This window comes from Odocoileus virginianus, chromosome 4, assembly GCF_023699985.2.
Source record: "Odocoileus virginianus isolate 20LAN1187 ecotype Illinois chromosome 4, Ovbor_1.2, whole genome shotgun sequence".
NCBI classification, from domain to species: domain Eukaryota; kingdom Metazoa; phylum Chordata; class Mammalia; order Artiodactyla; family Cervidae; genus Odocoileus; species Odocoileus virginianus.
This window is the reverse complement of record NC_069677.1, coordinates 34,186,661-34,211,395: the sequence shown is the minus strand read 5'-3', so window position 1 is coordinate 34,211,395 and position 24,735 is coordinate 34,186,661.

Sequence of the window (24,735 nt, the reverse complement as noted above, 5' to 3'; positions counted from 1 at the left end):
TACATATACAAACGGGACAGAATCAAAAGGCAGAAATAAGCCCTCACAAATGCAGTCAACCTGTAGTTCAGTTGGTAAAGGATCTGCCTGCAGTGCAGGAGACCTGGGTTCTATCCCTGGTTCAGGAAGATTCCCTGGAGAAGGAAATAGCAAAACTGCTCCAGTTTTCTTGCTTGGAAAATCCCATGGACAGAGGAGCCTGGTGGGATACAGTCCACGGGGTTACAAGAGTTGAACATAATTTAGCGACTAAACCACCACCACCAATATTGGACAAGGGAGCCAAGAATATTCAACAGGGACAGGATTGCCTCTTCATTATGTAGTGGTGGGAAAACTGGATAATCACACACTGAAGAATGAAACCAAGGTTGTCTGCCTCTGGGAGTAGGTAGCTTTTAACTGCTGGGTTAAAATACAGAAGGGTAGGGAGAAATTCCAAGGTGTCCTTGAATTATATGTCTACACAAATGTAAACTAAAGTATCATCATTCCACCTTAATCATGCCACTTGGCTTCCTCAGATCAAATTATATACTTTCCTCTTTCTCTGGCTTCAAGAGCTTGTAAACAGAAGGCAGGCAATCCCTTATGGTGTCTTGCCCAGGAAGCAGATTTTACCTATACTCAATCTTTTCTCTTTCCTTTTCTCCTTCAGCTGGGAATTATCCTCTAGTTAGAGAGTACACTGGCAAAAAAATTTACTCTCCACTTTCTGGTGTTCTCAGCCTTTCATAAGGCTTATGTATTCCTGTTTACAGATAAGGAAAGTGAGGTTTTTAAAAGATTAACTCACTGTATCCATTCAAATTTACAGGAATTCTTAACACTGATTGCCTCCTTTCTTGCTCTTATAATTTGTTTTCAAAGGGTACTGGTTGGTGAAAGTGTCTTGGTGGAGCCCCACTGAAAAGAAGAAATTTAAAACCAGAAGAAAAATAAAAGCAGTGTGGAAAGAGGGATGAAGTTGGCTTCCTACAATAGGACCCACTAGTAGTAACCCCACAGGGCAAGATACATTTCTAAACAGAGACTGGTTCTAGAACCAGCAGAGGCAACCCTAAGACCTGCAGAGACAGTCACCATATGAAAGCTAACCTTACTGGCCTGTCAAGTTCTGCAGTGTAATATGCAGTGGCCAATGGAGGATGCCACACACACGGCAGATTTGCATTTTAGTTTAGGCATCCCAAGCTTAGGAAATCTCAAACTTTTACAAGGAAGCACTAAAAAATTTACCAACCCTTAATCCAGGGGGAGAAATTATCTACATTATCCTAAGGAGCAAACAAATCTGTCCTCTACCCCAAGATAGACACTATGGCTGTATCTTCAGTGTCTAGAAGAGAAATTGATACAGAACAGACACTCCATAAATATTTCTTAGATGTCTGATAGACTGACTGAATAAATGGTGGACAAGTATTTCAAGGAGTTGTCCTGAAAATTTGGGGGAAGGGACAGTCAAGCAGAGGTGTTAGGAAAGAGAGAAGAGTAGTAATTTTCCAAGCATGCAAAGGAGGAAAGGCAGCCTGACCCTTGTCATGGCATTAGGATGGAGATGGTTGTAATATTTTTATTTTCTTGAGAAAAACCTTCACATGGACCAGTCACAGTGCAGAAACATAGGCTGGTTCACTAGAGTGAGGGGAGAACGACTGTCTTGAGCGTGAAGCACAAAGGTAGCTTAGTGCAACACTCATTGCTAGCCTCAGTCACTTTAGGAGAGAGAAGCTATATTAGAGGAAAAGAAAGGGGCTAGATCTGTGATGATCAGAGACAGGATACTATCTGAGTCACTTATACAGAAAGAAGGTCATACTGAAACCACAGCAAGGGCCAAACTGGTACATTGTTAGTAATGGAAGTGATTTGGACAATATTATGATTACTGGAGTTATTTATTGAGGACTTTAGTCAAAGAAAATTGTGCATTCCTATCATTTTTCTTTTTAGTGTATTATAAATATTCATTGATTTTTAAAACCCCCTCAAGCTGGTAGACTGTTGGGCATACCTATTAATTTGTTTGTTTCCTGTTAAGAATATAATCTGGGTCACTGATTCGAATCTCATTGATGACTTGAAAGATAATTTTATTTAATGTGATGAGTTTTCTTCATTTTATTCTTCTTCTCCTCATTTAAAGATTATGTGTAAAATAGCACTGTACGATATGCAAAACCAGAAACTTGCGGCTTTTGTGGTAAATACCTAACATGCTTTTAAGAAACATGTATGTATTTATTTATTTGATTGCACTGGGTCTTAGTTGTAGGACGTGGGATCTTTTAGTTGCAGCAAATGAAATCCTTAATTGCAGCATGCAAGATCTAGTTCCCTGAGCTGGGAGTGAACCCATGACCTCTGTATTGAGAGCTCAGAGTCTCAGCCAGTGGATCAACAGGGAAATCCCACTACCTGATATACTGACTCACTTTCAAGGAAGGCAAAACCTTCTTCTTCTTTCAGTTTCAAAATTAGGTGCCCATGTTATGGAGTAAAGCAGGGGTTTGTTGATAACTTAGGAGAAAATGTGAAGTGGCCTGCAGCTCTGAAACCATACAGAAATTTTAGCTGACAATCTGAGATTGGTATGTAGCTCAAGATTTAGTTATAATCCAGAGTCAATGTCCTGGTACCACTGGGCCATGAAGGCATTTCTCAGCTTGCAATAAGGAAGCAATACCTATGGGGCCCATAGGAAGTTCTAGACCTACCAGTGTTGTTGGTAACTTTAGCCAAAGATGAATGTTTACAAGATCAAATAACTTCCTTCCTGCTTCTCATCTTTAGTACTAGAGCAGCACCTAAAATGCAGACTCTTCTGGCATATTACTCTGTTCTCTCATTTGAAGATCTAATCTATCCACCCCAACCTCTCACTTTCATATTGTTGACTGCCTTCCCAAATCTTTCATTTTGATCTCAGGAGTCTTATTCCATTATCAACAATTTTTTTCCCCCTGCATATTCAGTCTCCTCAGAGAAAATTATCTTTATCTATTTGCTCTAAAGTAGTTTCTCACACAATGGACCAGCTAGACCTAATTGATATCTATAGGACATTTCACCCCAAAACAATCAACTTCATCTTTTCCTCAAGTGCACACAGAACCTTCTCCAGAATAGATCACATCCTTGGCCATAAATCTAGTCTTGGTAAATTCAAAAAAATTGAAATCATTCCAGTCATCTTTTCTGACCACAGTGCAGTAAGATTAGATCTCAATTACAGGAAAAAAATTATTAAAAATTCAAAAATATGGTGGCTTAATAACAAGCTTCTGAATAACCAACAAATCATAGAAGCAATCAAAAGAAATCAAAATTTGCATAGAAATGAATGAAAATGAAAACACAACAACCCAAAACCTATGGGACACTGTAAAAGCAGTGCTAAGGGGAAAGTTGATAGCATTACAGGCTTACCTCAAGAAACAAGAAAAAAGTCAAATAAATAACCTAACTCTACACGTAAAGCAACTAGAGAAGGAAGAAATCAAGAACCCCAGGTTTAGTAGAAGGAAAGAAATCTTAAAAATTAGGGCAGAAATAAATGCAAAAGAAACTAAAGAGACCACAGCAAAAATCAACAAAGCTAAAAGCTGGTTTTTTGAAAAAATAAACAAAATTGACAATCCATTAGCAAGACTCATTAAGAAACAAAGAGAGAAGAACCAAATTAACAAAATCAGAAATGAAAATGGAGAGATCACGACAGACAACACTGAAATACAAAGGATCATAAGAGACTACTACCAGCATCTCTAAGCCAATAAAATGGACAACTTGGAAAAAATGGACAAATTCTTAGAAAAGTATAAGTTTTCAAAACTGAACCAGGAAGAAATAGATCTTAACAGACCCAACACAAGCAAGGAAATCAAAACTGTAATCAGAAATCTTCCAGCAAACAAAAGCCCAGGACCAGATGGCTTCACAGTTGAATTCTACCAAAAATTTAGAGAAGAGCTAACACCTACCTTACTCAAACTCTTCCAGAAAATTGCAGAAGAAGGTAAACTTCCAAATGCATTCTATGAGGCCACCATCACCCTAATTCTGAAACCAGACAAAGATGCCACAAAAAAAGAAAACTACAGGCCAATATCACTGAAGAACATAGATGGAAAAATCCTTAACAAAATTCTAGCAAACAGAATCCAAAAACATATTAAGAAAATCATACATCATGACCAAGTGGGCTTTATCCCAGGAATGCAAGGATTCTTTAATATCTGCAAATCAATCAATGTAATACACCACATTAACAAATTGAAAGATAAAAACCATATGTTATTTCAATAGATGCAGAGAAAGCGTTTGACAAAATTCAACACCCATTTATGATTAAAACTCTCCAGAAAGAAGGAATAGAAGGAACATACCTCAACATAATAAAAGCTGTATATGACAAACCCACAGCAAGCATTACCCTCAATGGTGAAAAATTGAAAGCATTTCCCCTGAAATCAGGAACAAGGGTGCCCACTCTCACCACTACTATTCAACATAGTTTTGGAAGTGTTGGCCACAGCAATCAGAGCAGAAAAAGAAGTAAAGGGAATCCAGATAGGAAAAGAAGTGAAACTCTCGCTGTTCGCAGATGACATGATCCTCTACATAGAAAACCCTAAAGACTCTACCAGAAAATTATTAGAGCTAATCAATGAATATAGTAAAGTTGCAGGATATAACACACAGCAATCCCTTGCTTTCCTATACACTAACAATGAGAAAACAGAAAGAGAAATTAAGGAAAAAATACCATGCACCATTGCAACGAAAAGAATAAAATACTTAGGAGTGTATCTACCTAAAGAAACAAATGACCTATACATAGAAAACTATAAAACACTGATGAAAGAAATCAAAGAGGACACAAACAGATGGAGAAACATACCGTGTTCATGGATTGGAAGAATCAATATTGTCAAAATGGCTATACTACCCAAAGCAATCTATAGATTCAATGCAATCCCTATCAAGCTACCAAGGGTATGTTTCACAGAACTAGAACAAATAATTTCACAATTTGTATGGATATACAAAAAACCTCGAATAGCCAAAGTAATCTTGAGAAAGAAGAATGGAACTGGAGGAATCAACCTGTCTGACTTCAGAGTCTACTACAAAGCCACAGTCATCAAAACAGTATGGTACTGGCACAAAGACAGAAATATAGATCAATGGAATAGAATAGAAAGCCCAGAGATAAATCCATGAACCAATGGACACCTTATCTTCAACAAAGGAGGCAAGGATATACAATGGAAAAAAGACAACCTCTTTAACAAGTGATGCTGGGAAAACTGGTCAACCACTTGTAAAAGAATGAAACTAGAACACTTTCTAACACCATACACAAAAATAAACTCAAAATGGATTAAAGATCTAAATGTAAGACCAGAAACTATAAAACTCCTAGAGGAGAACATAGGCAAAACACTCTCTGACATGAATCACAGCAGGATCCTCTATGACCCACCTCCCAGAATATTGGAAATAAAAGCAAAAATAAACAAATGGGACCTAATGAAACTTAAAAGCTTTTGCACAACAAAGGAAACTATAAGCAAGGTGAAAAGACAGCCCTCAGATGGGGAGAAAATAATAGCAAATGAAGCAACAGACAAAGGATTAATCTCAAAAATATACAAGCAACTCCTCCAGCTCAATTCCAGAAAAATAAATGACCCAATCGAAAAATGGGCCAAAGAACTAAATAGACATTTCTCCAAAGAAGACATACAGATGGCTAACAAACACATGAAAAGATGCTCAACATCACTCATTATCAGAGGAATGCAAATCAAAAGCACAAGGAGGTACCATTACATGCCAGTCAGGATGGCTGCTATCCAAAAGTCTATAAGCAATAAATGCTGGAGAGGGTGTGGAGAAAAGGGAACCCTCTTACACTGTTGGTGGGAATGCAAACTAGTACAGCCGCTATGGAAAACAGTGTGGAGATTTCTTAAAAAACTGGAAATAGAACTGCCATATGACCCAGCAATCCCACTTCTGGGCATACACACCGAGGAAACCAGATCTGAAAGAGACACGTGCACCGCAATGTTCATCACAGCACTGTTTATAATAGCCAGGACATGGAAGCAACCTAGATGCCCATCAGCAGATGAATGGATAAGGAAGCTGTGGTACATATACACCATGGAATATTACTCAGCCATTAAAAAGAATTCATTTGAATCAGTTCTAACTGGAGCCCATTATACAGAGTGAAGTAAGCCAGAAAGATAAAGACCAATACAGTATACTAAAGCATATATATGGAATTTAGAAAGATGGTAACGAAAACCGTACATGCAAAACAGAAGAAGAGACACAGATGTACAGAACAGACTTTTGTTCTCTGTGGGAGAAGGCGAGGGTGGGATGTTTCGAGAGAACAGCATCGAAACATGTATATTATCTAGGGTGAAACAGATCACCAGCCCAGGCTGGATGCATGAGACAAGTGCTCGGGCCTGGTGCACTGGGAAGACCGAGAGGAATCGTGTAAAGAGGTAGGTGGGAGGGGGGATCGGGATGGGGAATACATGTAAATCCATGGCTGATTCATGTCAATATGTGACAAAAACCACTGCAATATTTTAAAGTAATTAGCCTCCAAATAATAAAAATAAATGAAAAAAAAATAAAGTAGTGTCTCAAAGATGATTTCAGGATGCTTATTGGACAAGCATTTACATTTTAATAATTATATTTTATTTTAATTAGAAAATAATTTTATTTTATTAGAAAAATATATATTGGAGCCATCTCTGCATGTATACTATTAGGTTAAAATTAAAGGAAGGATTAAAGAAAAAAATTAAGGAGCTGGTGAGTTGATTTAAAGAAGAATACTAAGAAAAGAATATGCATAGAAAGTAGAAATGGCAACAATCATAAATGACTGCACTTTAAGAATTTCTACTTAATGTAAACCTAATTTTCCATTGAAAATTCTACTTTCACTGTCACATTCTCCATTGTGTGCTAGACTTTCTCTTTTATCCCAGCTACCATAAGGTCAGATAACATCAGTTACATTCTCTTAATATCTTTTCTGGCTTGATTTTGTCTGCCTTCATTTGGAAACAGTTCTTATTGAAGCCACATCTTCAAATTATAGTATTCTATAAGCCCCATCTTTTCTCTCTAGACTACTGTCCTTCAGATCCATCTCTTATAGACCTAAAAAACTTGAGCATCCAGTTCAGGTTTATACTGTATGGTTAGTGTGTGAGTATGTGTGTGTGTGTGTATTATTAATAAAAATAATATATTCTCATTTGTGAGAATTTGGAAAAATACAGAAATTAATCCTGTTTATCATTATTAACAGTTTTTAAGCATTGTTGAAATTTTAGCATATTTTCTTCAAGCTATTACTGATATTACTTTTTTACACTTTATCACTAACAGTACGTCTTAATAGTTTTTATATTATTACAATGTCTACCTTTACAGAATAATAAAAATACCATCATTTAATCATTCCCCTTTTCATATTGTTCATGGGGTTCTTTGCTGACAAAGACCAATCTAGTCAAAGCAATGCTTTTTCCAGTAGTCATGTATGGATGTGAGAGTTGGACTATACAGAAAATGAGTGCAGAAGAATTGATATTTTTGAACTGTGGTGTTGGAGAATACTCTTGAGAGTCCCTTGGACTGCAAGGAAATCAAGCTAGTCAATCCTAAAGGAAATCAGCCCTAAATATTCACTGGAAGGACTGATGCTGAAGCTGAAGCTCCAATCCTCTGACCACCTGATACAAAGAACTGACTCACTGACAAAGACCCTGATGGGGGGAAAGATTGAAGGCAGGAGGAGAATGGGGCGACAGAGGATGAGATGGTTGGATGGTATCCTCGACTCGACGGACCTGAGTTTGAGAAAGCTCTGGGAGTTGGTGATGGACAGGCAAGCCTGGTGTGCTGCAGTCCATGGAGTCGCAAAGAGTCAGACATGACTGAGTGACTGAACTGAACTGAACTGAATCATTCCCCTATCGTAGGACACCTGGGTAGTAATAAACTTTTATTATTATATAATGTTTACTGTAGACATCTTTGTGGATAATTTAGTCTACCAGTTTAACTTAGCCCACAAGGCCAGGTTCCCAAAAGAGGAATTTCAAGGTCAAGAGTCAAGAAAAAATTTAAAGTGTAATTGGATAAACTGAGGATTCCCCAGGACCATTTATAAATAACAGTGGGTGATTAGAAAATGGCTAAGGCTGCCTTCCGTGCTTTTGTTGTCTGAAGCTCTTCCACCCACTGGCAGCCTTTTATTATGCCGAGCAGGATTTGTAAACTAAATGTACTTTCTGAGAAGACAGGAGTGAAGTAGAATTAGGAGCAGAGAGAGATGTGCTAGTAACCTAGGGTAGTGAAACTGTGAGAATGAACAGGGATGGTTAGAGATATAATGCGATTTAAGAAAAATCTTTTCTATGGAGCCTACATATTCTTTCACAAAAAGCCTGTAATGTTTGTTCACACTCTGTCTTCAAGAAGTTCAGACAGGTCACATGGAAATTTACAGAGGCTGGTACACAAAGGCTTATAAATGCAAACTTCAAAAGAATATCTGCAAAGCTTGCATGCTTTGAATCTTTAAAGTAGGTATCTGGGTTAAGGCTGTAAGCTTTTGCAACAACACAAAAAGCCATAAAAGAGGCTTTTAGCTGTTGCCTGGTAGTTTTGAATTAGGGAAGTGCAGATAGGGAGTGGAACTTATGGAGAGCCCTAGAATGATATTTTCAAAGTTTACATCTTAAGAACTAGGTATGCGTGCATGCTCAGTAGCTTCAGTTATGTCCGACTCTGTGCGACCCTATGGACTGTAGCCTGCCAGACCCATCTGCCCATGGGATCCTCTAAGGCAAGAATACTGGAGTGGGTTGCATGCCCTCCTCCAGGGGATCTTCTCAATCCAGGGAGGGAACCCGTGGATCTCCCATATCTTCTGCATCGCAGGCAGATTCTTTACCAGTGAGCCAACAGGGAAGCCCCTACAAGGTATAAGTATATGCAATTTTCAACTGCACACCCCCTAGTAAAAAAAGATTTGGTAATTTTTGATGGGGCCATTTCAATCTAGCATTCTGTTTAGGAATATGGATTAAGGAAGCAGACTATCTGAGGTCAAATCTAAAATCATGGAAGGTCAAAAATAAATAAAAATGGTTTACCTGTACAAGAAAAGAGAGAACAGGAGAGAGAGTCCAGGACGGAAGCTAGGTTTGAATTCAGAATCATGTAAATGTCATACATATTTTTTGAGAAAATAGTAAATCAAGATGACAGAACAAACCATGCCTCAAATTTGAAAACAAATTGAAACAAGTCAACATCAGTGTATATCTGGGTGGTACCATAAATGCACAGATAAGAATTATTCCAAATAAGTTTAAAACACAATATTTTGACTGTCCGTCCCTAGTGGACATATCCTAAGGGAAACAAAGAAACAAAACCAAAAGCACGCGGAAATTGTATTCTGTGCTCTTATGAATAGTGATATTGATATCATTATTTTGGAGTTTTGTATATTGATATTATTATTTTGAAACTAATATATGGGTTGTATACATATAGATAAAGCAAATTAACAATTATATTTATATCATCAAGAAACAAGGTTTTTCAAAATAACAGAAGTCCTACAAATGCAAAATGAAATACATAAGTAAAATAAATAATAAAATTATGTTTTATTTATTTCTAAAAAATACTTATTTTCTATAGTACCATTTGCAAAAGGTGCCACAAACTGCAACGAAAAGACAATGATTGCAATCACTATCAAAATAATATCAAAATAACATATATATATACATGATTTATATATACATATATAAATCCTTAGCTTCATAATTGAAAAAGAAACTCAATGGTCAGTTTTGCTGGTTGTTATATATAAATCCTTAGCTTCATAATTGAAAAAGAAACTCAATGGTCAGTTTTGTTGGTTGTTAAGTTCCAAACTCACTATTACAATAAAAGAAGAAAAAAAACAAGCATTTATTTATTCTGCTTTTCTTATTCAAACTGCATTTCAGAGTATTCTATCCAAAAGTTAGAGGTTCTTCTTTACAGAATAATAAATTCAGAAGGAATATTAGAACTGGAACGTCACCATTTTGCAACCTATAATGAAATAATAAATGCTAAAACTATTAGTAGAAAGATTTACGGGGGAAACTTGTAATGGGTGTATGCCAACATTTGAACCATCTTAGCCTAAATAAAAGTAGGACAATGATATGGTGTTTTCCTTGCAATAGGAAGTATAAATCATATTGTCTCACTGTGATTTATTATTCACAGGAGAAAGAGAAAGAGAGAGAAAGCAAAGCTGAGCTAACCAAGTCTGGATCTACTGCCAGATTATTGTAAAAACATGGGTGTGGAGGAACATGTTAATTAATACCATACTGATATAATCAGTCCAATGAAAGTGTGAGAAATGATACAGTACAAATTATCTGGTGCTTTTATGAGAAATGGCATAAAAGGGTGGCTGGAGGTGGGGAGTTGTTAGCACTCAGTACAAAGATGCTCACACTGTACGCCCACTGTCACAGGTTTGAACATAGGCCCCAGTCGTTCAACTGTGCTCCTTTCAGACTCTGACCAAATAGCTAACCCAGTCACTACCACCTAAGAGTCCAGGCATACCCTTACTTTGGACCACTTCTCTCTCTACACAAAGTAAATGGCCAGTTTAGCTGGCTGAAGCTCTGCTCTTTGAGAGGGTTTTCCCTTTACTGTCTTTCAGAACCATTCCTGAGATGCAGTTTAAAAAAAGTTTATTTTCACTTGCAATCGGATGCCCAGACAATACATTCACAGATCAAGCTCAAACTTCCTTCTTCCATCGATTAGTAGTGGAGAACCCCTCCCAAGAAGCTGAAGAAGAGCTGTTAATGCAACAGTTGCAGGTGGTGTGAGGCTCTAGGCCATCTGTTCTTATAGGTTACTTATGCTCTCTGGACCTATGTGAGCCCAAACATTGATAGACCATTTCTATTGCAATAGATTGCTTCTGGGCTTTCCCAATTTTATGACTTAATGGGTCAAGATAGATCGTTTTTACTACTCAGTCATTTGATGTTCTCAGGTCAGAAGCTTGATTTTTATCTGAGTCCAGTAGTATGCCATGAATGGATTTTGAATTCTGCATAGCTTTCTCATGGAGATGGCATATCTCTCTCAGCTCTACTGAAAGAGTTATTTGAACAGGAAAAGCTTAACAAAAAAAACTATCAACTATAGGTCCCACAACTAGTGAGAAATGAACAAGGATTCTAATGAAGATATTTATAATTCTAATACCCACTCTCTCTTCACTAGATCTTCCAATGTTTGACAACAGCGTCTATGTGCAGAAAAGTTCAGGCAAATATTTCTGGAGACCTCAATACTAGCAATATAAAACAATTGCTTAAACTTTACCCTAACCAGGTGAATTGTTTCCCCTTGAGTAACCTTTTGAGGTAAATGTGTGTCCAGGATTTATCCAGCAAATATGCCTGCAGTTAAAATTTCATTCTGCAGAATGTTGGGGAAACTTGCCTGTACCTCTAAATTAGACATTTGTGTTAGAAATATCTTAATAGTGAGTTTCTTTCTGCATTTCATTATCTACTAGATAGATATTTTATTTTTAATATTTATTTATTTATTTGGCTGCATTGGGTCTTAATTGCATGCAAGATCTTCGTCCCATCAGGTGGAATCTTTCATTGGAATGCCAGGACTCTCCAGCTGTGACAGTTGGGCTCTGGAGCATGTGGGTTCAGTAGTTGTAGCATGCCATCTTAGTTCCTCCGTGGCATGTGAGACCTTAGTTCCTGAACCAGGGATTGAACCCATGTGCCCTGCATTGCAAGGTGGATTCTTAACCACTGGACCACCAGGAAAGTCCCTGGATGGATATTTTATAATGGGTCAAAAGCAAACATTTATGTCTGATCTTGACAATCCATATTCATGTCTTCTGACCATACTCAGACCTGAGCTGTGAAGCAGCACCTTCAGAGCATCATCTTTCAGGATTTGAATTAGCTCAACTGGAATTCCATCACCTCCATTAGCTTTGTTTATAATGATGCTTCCTAAGGCTCACTTGGCTTCACATTCCACGATGTCTGGCTCTAGGTGAACACACCATTGTGGTTATCTGGGTCATTAAGACCTTTTTAAAATAGTCCTTCCATGTGTTCTTGCCACCTCTTCTTAATCTCTTCTGCTTCTATTAAGTCCCTACTTAACAGAAATGAAGTTAAGAAAAAAATGAAGTTTCTATCCTTCATTGCACCCATTTTGCATGAAATGTTCCCTTGGTATGTCTAATTTTCTTGAAGAGATCTCTAGTCTTTTCCATTCTATTCTTTCCTCTATTTCTCTGCATTGTTCACTTTAAAAGGCTTTTTTATCTCTCCTTCCCAGTCTCGGAAACTCATCATGACCTAACTGCCATTTTCTTCCCCTTCATACTATTAAGCCTAAAGTAATTGATACAAATAAGCAAATCAATGTCAGGCTCTGACTCTGTTGAGATTTGTAGAGTCTTTGTCATCTCTTATTTTCATTCTCTTCTTTCCATGTAATAAAGCTTTAAGTGACCACATATTTGCCCAACTAAAGATTATAGTTTCCATGTATTTTGTATTTAAAGTGACCATATGACAAAATCTTGACTAAAGAGATGTAAAAACAAAACAAGTATTGTGTATCACTCTGAGTCTTACACTAAACATATTTGGGGGTTGTCTCCTCTTTCCATTGTTGGGAAACGATAAGCACTGAAGCATCTTCCTTGAGTTGTATGTATGGGTGTAAACTATGATTTTAGTGGACTGAGATGATTACAAGGCCAAGACTGTCTTCTTACCTTTGGACACATACATGAACAAGGAATGAATGTCTATCTTATTAGAGCTTTTGGTTCCTTTGTTATGATAGCCTAGTTTGCAATGCAAATAATATAGGGCCCTGGAGAAGAATGAATTTCCCTGGTGGCTCAGTTGCTAAAGAATTCATATGCATAAAGAATGCAATGCATAAGACCCAGATTTGATCCCAAGGTCAGGAAGATCCTCCAAGTATTCTTGGGCTTCCTGGGTGGCATTAGTGGTAAAGAACCTGCCTGCGAATGCAGGAGACATAAGTGGGTTCAATCCTTGGGTCAGGAAGACCCCCTAGAGGAGGTCATGGCAACCCACTCCAGTACTCTTGCCTGGAGAATCCCATGGACAAAGGAGCCTGGCTGGCTACAGTCCATAGGGTTGCAAAAAGTTGGACATGACTGAATCGACCTAGCACAGAGAAGAATGTGAGTGTAGAGTGTTTCCCCTTCCTGTATTCCTTCTCACTCGGTTGATAGGCATTTCTGAAACAGATCCTGGAGTGAGGACTAGAAATCTCTGAATCCTATCAGGAGATTGCCATTCAGAAATGAGTGGACCCATGAGGGAAAGGTCATTGGCCATGCAGGAGCATGTGAGGTCTCTAAATTAGTCAGGCTCCTACTTCTCCTTACTCTACCTTTATTTTTTATTAATCTTTTGCATGAATTTATAAAGTAAGGGACACTTGTATTAATCCAGGCATGGGTTTAATTTTTAGAAGGCTTTAGAAATGTTTAAAAGTCAACAGAAGTATAATTTGTAAGAAAAAGCCATCCGACTATAAATGAGACCCATTTAATCTTGGAAGAAAAATTGATGACATAGCTTTTCTTTTTAATGAGTTGCTTTAGACCTCAGAGCTTATATTAGCAGGAAGCCCAGGCTCTCCTTCATAAGACTTTTTTTCCCTCTTGTATTGTACAAAATTTGAGGCAGAGTGAGAGAAAGGGAAAATGTGACCAGTCCCCTGAGGGGACCTTGTTAGGTTTGCTAGTGTTCCCACGGCCACTTAAACTGGTTCTCTAAACCAGACAGAAGCATCCCTGGTCCCTGTTGCCACCCTCAGTGATCTAGTTTCCAGCTCAGGCTTCGGTAGATCATTCATGAGCCTTGATCAGGCTTCCAAGGTGAGATTTCCAGGCTCAGCTACTGGGATCAACATGCATAAGCCAATGAGGTCATTCAATGTTGAGGCAAGGGTCACAAGCCTCTAATCCAAGGATATTTTCTTCATTTTCTCAGGCCAAGGGGAAATTGGAAGTGTCTTCAGATTCTGCATAAATTAATTATTGTTTTAAAAAACTTAAAAAATCTCCTGTAAGGATAGATGTCAAAATATATCACTTGCAGTGTTTGCATGATGAAATTGTGCTTGATTTTTACTTTGTTTTTATATTTTCTAAATATCTTCAATGAAAAAATTACTTTTTTAATAAGGTTTTTAATGCCATGGTTTTTTTTTTTTCATAGAATAATGAGAAATGAAACTTTAACAAATGACCCGGTGATTTGGACTCATGAGAGACTGAAGAACACAGGCAAGCACCCACTCTGTAAACTGTAAAGTCAGGTACGTCCAGAGGATAAAGCCACTAAGGTTTGTTTCCCTGGAGCAGAAGCCACTGGACTCCATAACGTGGTAAGAACATTTAAACAATACTTTTGACAAATCACTGGAGGCTTATTGTGCACTAGCCTGGGAGTACAAGGCTTTCACAGGCGTAGGAGGACCCACACACACTTGTAAGATTTTTCTCAGGAGCCCTGCCAGGCTCTCACAGGAGGAATCCAAGAAAGCTTCCACATGAAATCGCCAAGCAGTGAGAAAGGGTAGCGATTGTGCAAACCTCCCAAAGTTTTCTTCCTAACAAGGGACTGTTCTGAAATTTTGTCCCATCTGGAGAAAGGAGACTCTGCCCTAATCCAGCTCTATCCAGCCTTCATGTCTCATCTGAACTGCGAGAGGAGAAGCTATAATCAAGATGAGAGAAAGCTTAGAGGAAACAGCCAGGGAGTGTTTCACCTAGAGCAGGCTGGAGTGTCATAGTGGAAGGAACAGAGAGGAGAGCAGGAGAGCTAGAGTGAGTCATGAGACAAATCCTACTGGATTAGAGTCAGAGCTCTCTATGCTGCAGGGCTGAGAGCTGATGATGCCCCAGTAGCAAGGAACACACCCAATGTCAGTTTCTCATACTTGATGATGATTTGGCCCCATCCATCCTTATTCTGGGATTCATGAAAATACTCTGTATTCTAGGTCTTTTGAGAATGTCCATTTCTATTGCTAATTGCTACATTTATTTTTGTGTTACTTGCTTTGCACCTTTAAATATTCTAAAATATGTTATAAGGCATGATGAAATAAGCAGTAAAAAGGTGGTAAGTGAAAGCTTTGATTTTTGGACTCTTGGTTGCAAATGATAGAAAAATCCAACTGAAACCGGTTTAAGGAAAATACGGTGTACCTGACTCATATGTTTGGGAGGCTTAAGGGATTGGGCATAGGTTAGAATGAATATAGTGTCCTTAGACTTTCAGTCTTGATTCTGCTTTCCTCCAGAGCTCCTCCATGAGGTGGGAGAGCTGGCTCCCAGCTGCTCTATAGCTAGAGCCTGTATAACTTTACAGAGAATCACAACTCTCTGTCTCTTAAGAATTACAATTAGTATTTTGAATTAAGAATTGCCTCTGGAGTCAGAGCCCTTTTCTATTTAATAAATAATAAATAGTTTTATCAAATTCATTGGAGGTAGAGAAAACCATTTTACAAAACACAAGGGGACATGGAAAGGGGAAAAAATGTCAACAGATGTCCATTGCATAAACTGGAATGCTAGTATGGAAGATATAAAAGTTACATCTGGAGCTATATTGTATACTTAATGTAAAAATCATGAAAGTGAAGAAATCTCAAAATATATACTATATTAAGAAAGTTGGAGAGAAAGTGTTATGTAGTGTTTGGAATTTTGTCTTTACCTATGCAAGACTTATTAAGTTATTAAAATCATTCTGTGTTCTAGTAGTCTTTTTTTCTGAATCACTAGATAATCATGTTATTTCTGTTTCAAAGAAGATTCTAAATTATATTTAGGACTGTTTCGTATAGCTATTTAAGAAATGCTCTAGTATGAAAAAGTCTCCCAGATATTCATGCTAAGCCATTCATTCAATAAACATAGCCTGGGTTGCATATACCATTTAATATTTTTTTGACCATTTGGTATATTGATAGAGAAGGAAAAGAGAAATAGTCAAGTTGCTTTCCCACCATACAATCTAGCCATTTATCAATATTTTGGTATAAAATGGACTTTCCAGATGTGAACATATTTTTAAGAGTTTATTACAATGTGATGAAAAAGAAAACTGGCAATTATTCAGTTGTTCTTTCAGTTAATATAAGACTCATGAATATGAAAAATATAATAAGGAACAAAACAAAGTTTCCTTTGCATTAGAGTAAAAGAGGAAGAGGTAGAAAAAAACTTGAGTTTAATTTTTGATTTAATTTTGATTTCATGCAAAGTTTTTTGGATTCTTTAATGAAACATATCTTTTAGACTGATAGAAAGAAATCCTTTGAACTATTTGAAATATTGATATTTTGGAAAAAATCAATCAATATTAGAGTAATAATAAACAGTAGTAATAATAATAAACAGTAATAAAATTTTAAAAAATATCCTCATCATTTCAAATATGGAAAATCATTACTGAATGAGGACAGAAAACTTAATTCATAGATTAAATATAGAAAAATGCTTCTTAATGTTGTATATTAAAAGGAAAGAATAAAGCTTTGTATATAACTAAATCCTTAGTTTTTTCATGGATCTTTAGAATTCATCTTTTTCTTGTTTAAGGGAAATTTTGTTGCTAGAATTAGTCAAAATACACTGAAAGTTATTATAAACAATACCAAAATATCAGTTACTTAATGCAATAAAATTTTATTTCTCACACACAAAATCCAAAGCAGATTTTCTAGATTCAGAGTCTCTCTGAGAGCTCTATTCTAAGTAGAAAGCCAAGATCCCAGGCTCTTTTCATCTCATGATTCCTCCGCAGAAGAGGCAGAGACTGAACAGCCACGGGAAGGCACATTTATTCTGGGTGTGGATTTGCTTTACCTGCCAGCAAGGCTTGGCCAGTGCACCACTCACAGACTGACAGAATACCTACATTCACCATCTTGAAATTCCACACGTTGTTTCCCAGGTAGACAAATGAGGCAGCATGATATTCACGGGTCTTTCTACCTATGTCACTGACTGGGATACAGCATACAGTATATGTTTTGAATACATATGGTGTTGTTTCTCCCAGAGTTGGAATGTATTGCTCCAGGAATCTAGAGGGAGAAATATGAGTAGCTTGTCTCATGATTATGCCTACTTATCCACTTGCAAAAGTCTGCTTTTTATCCCTAAACCTTTGGATGCTTCTGATTTAGTGATATCAGTTTCCAGGGAACTAAGGAATATTATCACCAGGAGATAGGACCAATGTTCCACTGAACTGAAGACTGCCATTTGGCCATTTCAAGATTTTCATATCACCGAATTAACTGTCAAATTGACTGAAGTGATTGATCCTGATTATCAAAGAGAAATTAGGCTGCTGCTATATAATAGCCAGAGAGGACTAGATCTGGAACCCAGCAGATTCTCTGGGCTACCACCTAACATATGCATATTTAATATTAAAATTAACAGAAAACTACAGAAACACAGAAAAGACATAATTACTGAGGCATTAAATTCTTTGGGAATAAAGATCTGAATCATTTTGTCAGCTTAATAACCATAACCAGCAGAGATACCAGCTGAGGTGCAATAGATAATGAAAGTTATAATTATCAACTTTATTCTGACTGGTTCCAGAAACAAGGACTCCAGCATTTTGTATAGAATACTTTCCCCCTTATGTTCTTATTGTTTTAAATAAAGTTTGGTGATGATAGTGCTTTTTCATCCTCAGTTATAGAGTATCCAAGGCAGGCTTATGATTGAACCACCAGAGGAACTAACTTAACTAATAGATCAAAAGGGTGATGTTGCTGCTGTTCTCTGGGTCTCCCCTTTTGGGGGAGAGGGTGAGAGTACTGTTGTTTGAATAAATGCAGAAGCATGAAGTTGTTGCTATAGAAGTTAAAATATATGAGGAGAGAATGCGCACAGATGCTGAGATGACAAAGGTGAGGAGTGTGCTAGGTATTAGCCTGTGGGTTCTGCTCCAATCCACCCTTTGATTGTGTCTTCCATGAAGCTGGAGCTAGGATAGGTTACATTTCTGAGACACTGATGCGTTTCTGCTAACAGGCAGCACTAAAGAGATTTTGGAAAGTGAAAGAGGAGAGAAGGGACTTTCTTTTCCCCTGTCAACATGGTTGGAGCAGCAGCAGTCGGATATGGCCTCAATTGTCTCCTGCTTCTCCCAGAACTGATCTTGTTCCCTTTCAGAGGTATCAACTGCAGCCAAAAGTGCCCCTTGTTAAGAGGTCAGGGTACCATCTTCTGGAGACCCTTCTCTGAGCTCCTCAGGTACAAGTCATAGCTGAAAGACACCCTGTAACAAAGAGTCTGACTTCACTTTTTGACGTTTAGTTTCTGACTTTTGTTTAAGCCTCACCCTCCCTTTCTCAATTGGCCTTATCTTTGAATGGGCTGATAAGGAAGTGCAACTACGCCTCTTCCTTTGGCACCAGTGGGCAGTTTAAACCTTGACTTTCCAGCCCATGCATAGGAATTTCTTCCCTAGCCCCACACCCCTCGAGTGGATATCAACCACTAGAGACCCAACCACCCCTTCTGCCTCCCTCAAATCAGTATGAATATAGTTGTGCCTACTCTTTCCTCAGGAATCACTTCTGTGTGTAATTTCAAATTCTTTTGGTGTGTGGAGTGCTATTAGCTTCTATATCCTACCCATAATTGGGAGGGAGTCTGTTCCACCTTTATGAGATAAGAGGTAACCATAAAATATGGTTGCTCCTCAGAGGACTGAGAGACCCGTCATACATGGTTACTCTCTGAGCTCTGAGGTTTTGATAACCCATCTCTTTCCTTTTGTTTTCTTGGTATATTTGTTATTACCACTGCATAACAAATTACCAAAAACTAGTGTCTTACACAACCATTTATTATTTCCCAGATTCTGCAGGTCAGGAATGGGGACACAGATTTAACTTGGCACCTCCGTAATCACAGTTTTTCATGAGGTTGTATTAAAACTCTGGCAGGCACTGTGGTCTCATCTAAAGCCTTGATGAGTGGAAAAATTGACTTCCACGCTGTCTCCTACAGTTATTGGCAGGCCTCATGTCCTTGACACAAGAGACTTTCTTCCCATGGGACTGTCTCATGATGTGGCACCTGGCTCTGACCAGATGAGTAACTCAGGAGAGAGTGAAAGAAAGTATGCTTAGAGGGCGGTTTATAGTCTTCTGTATCCTAATCTTGGAAGTGACATCTCTTTGGTGGTGATATTCTGGGCTTCCCTGGTGGCTCAGCAGTAAAGAATTGGCCTGCAATGCAGGAGGTGCAGGTTTGATCCCTGGGTTGGGAAGATCTCCTAGAGAAGGAAATGGCAACCCACTCCAGTATTCTTGCCTGGGAAATTCCATGGATGAAGGAGCCTGGCAGGCTACAGTCCATGGGGACATTTCATTTTGCTTTACTCTATTCATTAGGAGTATCACTAGATCCAGCCCATATTCAAAGGGAAGTTATTACACAGAGCACGAATCCCAGGGTGTAGAGGTTATGGAGACCATTTTATAAGTTCTCTATGACACCCAGTCCCAGGGGTGGTAGCTATTTCTGGCAATTGTCTCTGAATTACTTTCTATTCCTTCAGCTACAGATTACAACGTGTGTAATCATTGCCCTGATATTAAATCCCCTCTCTTTGAAAAGTGTGGTTTATTTTTCCTCACTTAGTATGGAGAGATAGAGTACTTAGAGAATTCTGCTAGAGTTTCTTCAACCATCCAGCTCACAAATAAAGATAGCTTAGCATACTGTCATCCATTTCCCATTGGTCAGAATCCAATTACATGACTAATACAACTGCATGGGAGGCTGAGAAATGTGTGAAGGAAAGTAGCATTAGTGAAATTAACATCTTCTGCCACTCTGTTTAATATTCAAGAAGTAATCCACACATTTTCAATACCTCCTGAATGCCACTTTCACAGCTAAGTAACTTTCTTTACACAAATTTCTGCAAAATCCCAATATTCTCTATAAACAGTGTGATTTGAATTTATTTATTTTTCATTGACTTACTCATATTAAGGCCATTAATTTCTCAAAAAGCACTGGCAATAAATATCAGGAACTTTATATAGTTAACAATTACATAAAGTCTTCAGGTCAAAAGACTTTAACATAAGAATTATTATCTTTTAGTTGTTACAGAATTAAAATATTAGTGCTTGATTCCAAACAGTATTTTCAGCAAGAAATTGGACAGTCTATTAGCATAAAATACACTGCACTTTATAAATTAACTTCTCTATTACTGGGAACTTTAAAATCCTTAGAGAGAAATAAATATGAATTTTATTTGTGTGTGAAGGTTTATCTGAACTTTTCAAGTGGTACAGATCTTTATAATCAAAATAGATGTAAATAAAATTCATAGTTTAGTTAGCAGGAATGCTTAATAGTAAATTTCAGTACTTTGTAACTATGACAGGAGGATTATTCAATTTCAAAATAAATTTTCCAACTTCATCTTTTTATACATTATGGAATTATGGATACAATTTGGCATTTGTTTAGTTTCTTTAAAATTTTGCTTATTATATTTGGCTGCACTGGGTCTTTGCTGCTGCAGCAGGCTTTCTGTAGTTGCAGTGAGTTGGGGCTTCTCTCTAGTTGTCGTGAGTGGGCTTCTCATCGCAGTGGCTTTTCTTGTTGAGGAGCTCGGGTTCAGTAGTTGCTGCACATGGCCTTAGTTGCTCTGCGGCAAGTGGAATCTTCCCGGACCAGAGATCAAACCCTTGGTCCCTGCATTGGCAGACAGATTATTTTATTTTTTGTAAATTAATTTGGTATTAGAGTATAGCTGATTGACAAATAATGTTGTGATAGTTTCCGGTGAACAGTGAAGGGACTTAGCCATATATGTAGATATATCATTTCTACCCCAAGCTCCCCTCCCATGCAAGTTTGGCAGGCAGATTCTTAACCACTGGACCAACAGGGAAGTCTCTGTTTCTTTTTTTAATTTTTCAAGCAGGTAATATATTTACATATTCCCTCAAAAGAAAAGAAAAATGTATGCAATGAAAAGGCTCTTTTCGCCCCCTCCTCAGTCCAATCAGTGCATTAAATTTCCCCTTTATATGAGTAAATATTGTTGATCTCATACACTTCCTTTCAGAATTTTCTTCAGTTGAGTTCAGTAATTCAGTCAAGCCCAACTCTTTGTGACCCCATGGACTGCAGCACACCTGGGTTTCCTGTCCATCACCAACTCCTGGAGCTTGCTCAACTCATGTCCTTTGAGTTGGTGATGCCATCCAGCCATCTCATCCTCTGTCATCCCCTTCTCTTTCTGCCTTCAATCTTTCCCAGAATCAAGGTCTTTTCCAATGAGTCAGTTATTTGCATCAGGTGGCCAAAGTATTGGAGCTTCAGCTTCAGCATCAGTTCTTCCAATGAATATTCAGGGTTGATTTCATTTAGGATTGACTAGCTTGATCTTCTTGCAGTCCAAGTGACTCAAGAGTCTTCTCCAACACCACAGTTCAAAGCATCAATTCTTTGCTGCTCAGTTTTCTTTATGGTCCAACTCTCACATCCTTACATGACTACTGGAAAAACCATGGCTTTGACTATAGTTCTTCTGTGTATTCTTGCTACATCTTCTTAATATCTTCTGCTTTTGTTAGGTCCATATTGTTTCTGTCCTTTATTGTGCCCATCTCTGCATGAAATGTTCCCTTGGTTTGTCCAATTTTCTTGAAGAGATCTCTAGTCATTCCCATTCTATTGTTTTCTTCTATTTCTTTGCATTGATCACTGAGGAAGGCTTTCATATCTTTCGTTGCTATTGTTTGGAACTCTTCATTCAGATGGACATATCTTTCCTTTTTCCCTTGCCTTTTGCTTCTCTTCTTTTCCCAGCTATTTGTAAGGCCTTCTCAGACAACCATTTTGCCTTTTTGTATTTCTTTTTCTTGGGGATGGTTTTAATTACCGCCTCTTATATAATGTTATGATCCTCCATGCATAGTTCTTCAGGTGCTCTATCTATCAGATCTAGTCCCTTGAATCTATTTCTCACTTCCACTGAATAATCATAAGGGATGTGATTTAGGTCATACCTGAATGGTCTAGTGGTTTTCCCCACTTTCTTCAATTTTTTAAGTCTGAATTTGGCAATAAGGAGTTCATGACCTAAGCCACAGTCAGCTCCCAGCCTTGTTTTTGCTGACTGTATACAGCTTCACCATCTTTGGCTACAAAGAATATAATTAATCTGATTTTGGTATTGACCTTCTTGTGATGTCCATGTGTAGAGTCTTCTCTTGTGTTGTTGGAAGAGGGTGTTTTCTATGACCGACCAGTGCTTTCTCTAAGCAAAACTCTATTAGCCTTTGCCCTGCTTCATTCTGTACTCCAAGGCCAAACTTGACTGGTACTCCAGGTATCTCTTGGCTTCCTACTTTTGCATTCCAGTCCCCTATGATGAAAAGGACATATTTTTAGTCCCCTATGATGAAAAAGACATATTTTTAGTTAGTTTAGAACGTCTTGTTAGCGTTAGTTTAGAAGGTCTTGTAGGTCTTCATAGAACTGTTCAATTTCAGCTTGCTGCATTAGTGGTTGGGGCATAGGCTTGGATTACTGTGATATTGAATGGTTTGCCTTGGAAATAAACAGAGATCATTCTGTTGTCTTTGAGATTGCACCCAAGTACTGCATTTCGGACTCTTCTGTTGACTGTGAGGGCAACTCCATTTCTTCTAAGTGATTCTTGCCCACGATAGTAGATGTAATGGTCATCTGAATTAAATATTCCATTCTGGTCCATTTTAGTTCACTGATTCCTAAAATCTCAGTGTTCACTCTTCCCATCATATGCATGTACAGGTATAACCATGTCTCCTCTTTATAAAAAGTATTAAATTTTAAATACTGTTCTGTGCTTTGTTTTTCTTTATTGTACTTTCTAAAACTGCAGAGAAGTTCTTCATTCTGTTTATTTTCCCTCCAACAACTGTATAGTACATTCTATTATATAAATGTGTTAAAATTACTTTTACCACTGTCCTATAGATGGACTTTTAGGTTATTTTTAAACTTTTGTTATTATAATGAATAATGTACATGCATTATTTCTATAGAAGCAACTCTTAAAAGCAATTTGCTGGTTCTGGAATATAATTCTGGTATTTGTAATTTTGAGGATTACTAAACAGCTCTCTGTACTCTGCTAAGTTGCTTCAGTCATGTCCTACTCTTTGCAACCCCATGGACTAGAGCCCACCAGGCTCCTCTGTCCATGGGATTCTCCAGGCAAGAATACTGGAGTGGGTTGCCATTTCCTATTCCAGGGAATCTTCCTGACCCAGGGATCAAACCTGTGTCTTATGTCTCCTGCATTGGCAGGTGGGTTCTTTACCACTAGTGCCACCTGGGAAAGATCCAAACAGTTCTCTGTAGGGGGTATGTAATAAATTATACTCCATTCAGAGATGTCTGAGAATGCCACTTTCCTACAGTTATTTTTCCAATGAAAATTTTAATTACTTGAGAATTCCTAGTTATGACATTGTCCATAAACTAAACCCATAAAGTGATCACTCTTCAACCTAACTAGATTGTCTAAAAAGAGAAGAGTGTTGATTTTCAGATGTGAATAGTTTCAAGTAGACCTCTGCTAAAGTATGTACGATATAGCGTTGTAAATAAGTATCTATATTGTTGACAGAGCAAAACAAGGACACATATCCTTAAGACTGTCCTCCCCCATTGAACTGCATTAACTCGGCTAGAGTTCAAATTCCACTGGAGAATCTGACTTCAACTTTGATACAGTCTTTGGTGTTCTTCAAATTAGTTTTGAAAACTCTGAACTTGTTAAGGCTTTTTAACCAGTGCTTCTGTTATGTGGTGATTTAGCAACAGATAATGTTGTAACAGTGCTCAGAATGTGACATGAAATCCTCCCTACCCTGAAGTTGTAAATTAGAACAATACAGTCTTTTGCAGTCAAAACAATCAATCCTTCCCAAAATAATCTCATATGAAATCTTGAATAAAAATCTTATTAGCACTCTAAGGTTAAAGTCAGTTGTGTAAAAGGGACTTGTTACCAAATTGATATAAATTAATTATAACTGCTGTATATAAAAAATGTCTTGAAAAGTGGATCACTATACTTTACATTATTAACGTCAATGAATGATGAGTTTAAAAGCTTTAAAAGCAAACACTTGTGTTTTAAAAGCAAACACTTTTGATTAAATTCACAAAATGCTCACAAGCCCATGAGATTTAGTTTACAATGCCATAAGTCCAACTGAAAAAACACATTCATGTCATTCTGGTGACTGAGGTGTTAATGGACACACAGTCAGGTGGTAGATTTTTCTTTCCCTAAAATGAATGGATCTACCTTAGACCAAAACATTTCAGGCAAGGCAGGCTTTTTCTTAATTTGAATTGACCAGATATTCTAGGTCCCCAGTTTTAGTTTGTATTGCCTCTTTGTCTAAAGCAAGTTCACAGGCCTTTATATTACAGCCAAAAGTTCAAAGGTTCCCTTTGAAAAGCTTCCT